We start from the raw sequence: 3,816 nt of genomic DNA on the forward strand, positions 1-3,816 counted from the left end.
GTCACTGTATCTTTTCAGACGCAGAATCTTCTTAGTTTAAGATAGTCCTATTAGTTTATCTCTGTTTCCACTTCTTTGGTCAGTGGAGTGTCATTTTTGAAGGTACCTTTAGCTTCAATGTTGCGGAGCATTTTGCCGACCTTGTCTTCAATATACCTTATGGATTCCAGTTTGATGTTGAGGTCTTTAATCCATTTTTATCTGATTTTTATGCAAAGTGTTAGGTAGATGTCTGAGCCCTTTTTTTTTTTTTTGCATGTGGCATTCCAGTTTTGCCAGAACCATTTGTTAAAGAGTCTTTCCTTGCTCCACTTCACATTTATTGCTCCCTTATCAAAGATTAGATGATCATATATTTGAGAGTATGTGTCAGGATATTCCTCCTTGTTCCATTGGTTTGTGGCTGGCTCTGTCTTTGTTCTAGTACCATGCTGTTTTAATTATTATCACTTTGTAGTATAGTTTGAGTTTTGGGATGCTGATGCCTCCCATCTTCTGTTTCCCAAGAATTGCTTTAGCTATTTGCGGGGAGTTTGTTGTTCTGTATAATTTCAGAAGTGTTTGAGCCATTTCTCTGAAAAATTTCATTGGTATCCTTATAATAATTGCATTGAATCTGTATAATGCTTTGAGGAGTGTGGCAATTTTGACACTGTTAATTCTCCCAATCCATGAGCAGGGATATCATTCCATTTCCTCGTGTCCTCTTTTATTTCATGAAGTAACTTATTGTAGTTTTCTTTGTACAGGTCCTTTACCTCCTTAATTAAGCTTATTCTGAAGTACTTGATTTTTGGGGGCATGATTGTTAACAGGGTTGCGTTTTTCATGTCATTTCCTATGTCCCATTACTTGCATAGGAAAGCCATGGACTTTTGGATATTGATTTTATAGCCTGTGACATTACTGTACAAGCCTATTGTTTTTAGGAGTTTCTTGGTAGAGGCTTTAGGGTTCTCTAAATATAGCATCATATCATCTAGGGCAGAGCCTGGCAAGCTACCCATGGCATATTTGATATGCCAAAAACAGTAACAATAATGGGCTTTATTCCCCTAACCCTGAACATGACAGGGACAAATGGAGATATTACTGGTGTCCGCTCAAGCAAAATGATGAGCAATGAGAGGACTGTGATTATTGATACAGTGATCATCTGTGAATAGTGAGAACTTGATTTCTTCCTTTCCTATCTGGATGCCTTTAATATATTTTTCTTGCTTAACTGCTATTGCAAGTACTTCCAGTACTATATTGTACAGAAGTGGTGAAAATGGGCATCCTTATCTTGTCCCTGTTCTCAGAGGAGAGAAGGCTCTTAGTTTTTCCCCATTGAGGATAATGCTTGCCCTAAGTTTGTGGTAGATGGCTTTGACTATATTGAGGTAAGTTCTTTCAAAACCAATTTTGGTGAGAGTTTTCATCATTTGTATGTGCTGGATCTTGTCAAATGCTTTCTCTGCATCTATTGATATTGTCATATAGCTTTTATGTTTTCTTTTGTTGATATGATTGATTGTGTTGATTTCCCAATGTTAAACCATCCTTGCATCCCCGGGATGAATCCCACTTAGATATGGTGTATGATCTTTTTAATGAGATGTTAGATTTTATTAGCAACTATTTCGTTGAGGATTTTCGCATCATGTTCATCATGGATATTGGCCCGTAGTTTTCTTTTTTAGGAAAAAAGTGTGTCTTTGTTTGCTTTTGGAATTAGGGAGATATGTGCATCATAGAAACTGTTTGGGAGAGTTCTTATTTCTTCAATTTCCTGAAAAAGCTTGAGAAGAACTGGCAACAGTTCCTCTTTAAAAGTTTGGAATAATTTTCTAATGAATCCATCTGGATCTGGGCTTTTGTTTTTGAATCCTTTTGGTCACAGTTTCAATTTCCTTAATGGGAATAGGTCTCTACAGGTATTCAAAATCTTCTTGGTTCAATCTTGGGTGATTACAGGAATCCAGAAATTTATCCATTTCTTCTAGGTTCTCTTGTTTCATGGCATACAGGCTTTCTAAGTAATCACTGATGATCTTTTGAATTTCTTTGGTTTCTGTTGTGATGTCTCCCTTTTCATTTCTGATTTGGTTTATTAGAGTTCTCTCTCTCTCTCTCTCTCTCTCTCTCTCTCTCTCTCTCTCTCTCTCTCTCTCTTTGTGAGTCTTCGTAGTGGTGTATCACTTGTGTCTATTTTCTCAAAGAACCAGCTCTTGGTTTTATTAATATTTTGGATTATCTGTTGGGTTTCCATGTCGTTAATTTCTGCTCTAAGTTTTGTTATTTCTTTCCGTCTACCTGGTTTGGGCTTAAAATTCCTAACATCTTGAGCTGTGAAGTCAAGTTATTAATGTGGACGCTTTCTTCCTTCCTGAGAAATGCTTGCAGAGCTCTAAATTTTCCCCTTAACAATCCTTTAGCTCCTTCCCATAGGTCCTGGTAGCTCGTGTATTCATGCTCATTTGTTTCCAGGTATCTTTTGATCTCTTCCTTCATTTCCTTCCTGACTCACTCATTGTTCAACATTGAACTGTTTAATTTCTAGGGGTTTGATTTTGTTTTCTGCATCTGTGCATGATTAACGTCTATCTTCAGTGCATTCTGGTCTGAAAAGGTAGTTTATAAAATATCGATCTTCCTGATTCTATTGAGGTATGTTTTGTGACCTAGCACATGGTCTATTTTGGAAAATATTCCATGTGCACTGGAAAAAAAAAAGTGTATCCTTTCTTTTGGGGATGTAAAGTCCTGTATACATCTATTAGCCATCTCTCTTCCATTTCTTCCTTCAAAGCCAATGTTTCCTTGGTGAGTTTTATTCTTGTTGATCTATCGAGGGGTGATAAGGCGGTGTTGAAATCTCAAACTACTATTGTGTTGCTAGCAATATCCTCCTTAAAATCTGTTAGCAGTTGTTTTAAGTATTTAGCTGGTCCCTCATTAGATGTGTATATGTTTAGGAGTGTAATTTCTTCCTGTTTTACATATCCCTTGTTTAATAAAAAATGGCCTTCACTGTCTTTTCTAATCCTTTTAAATCTGAAATCTATGCTGTCTGTTACTAGTATGGCCACCTGGGCTTTTTTGAGGGAGTTGTTTGTTTGAAAGATTGTTTTCCATCCTTTGACTTTGAGTCTGTGATTGATCTTACTGTTTAGATGTGTTTCTTGTAGGCAGCAGAATGTTGGGTTCAGTTTCTGAATCTATTTTGCCACTCTGTATCTCTTAATTGGTGCAGTTAGACCATTGACATTGAGAGAGATTATTGCCATGGAGTTTTGTGCCATCTTTCTATAGAGGTTTGCTGTGCTTGTAGGGTTTTTTTCTTGTCTTACAGTAGCCCCTTTAGTCCTTATTTTAGGTTTGGTTTTGAGTCTATGAAGTTCCTGAGCTGTTGCTTATTTACAAAAATATGGAACACTTCAAAAATTTGCATGTCATCCTTGTGCAGGGACCATGCTAATCTTCTTTGCATTGTGCCAATTTTAGTCTATGTGCTACCAAAGCTAGCACAATTATAATCTTTTTTATATTAATGTCAATGTTAGTATATAACTAGAAGAATATTCAGTATATGATAACGGATTAGTATATGATATGTATAGTGAGAAATATTCAGCATAATACACATTTAATGAATTTAAAGATACATAAATACAGATAATATATCCTAGGAAATGGAATGTTCCTGGATGCATGGATATATATATTTTGTTTTCTGTGTCAACTGTGGTTGACAATGAAAATTCATTAAAGAAACTTACAAGTAATCACAGAATTTGCCATTGTGTTGTCAAGAATAAAATTGAGGGCTGG

The 3,816-nt window shown here is 36.1% G+C and overlaps 1 non-coding gene across 1 annotated transcript; it reads right to left on the minus strand.

Annotated features, from left to right (window-relative positions):
- Window positions 1-3,406: 3,406 nt before the first annotated feature.
- Window positions 3,407-3,513, minus strand: LOC129399290 (U6 spliceosomal RNA). Its single transcript, XR_008627041.1, has one exon. It is a non-coding gene; the product is annotated as a U6 spliceosomal RNA (small nuclear RNA).
- Between the last annotated feature and the right edge of the window lie 303 nt (window positions 3,514-3,816).

This window comes from Sorex araneus, chromosome 10, assembly GCF_027595985.1.
Source record: "Sorex araneus isolate mSorAra2 chromosome 10, mSorAra2.pri, whole genome shotgun sequence".
NCBI classification, from domain to species: Eukaryota; Metazoa; Chordata; class Mammalia; order Eulipotyphla; family Soricidae; genus Sorex; species Sorex araneus.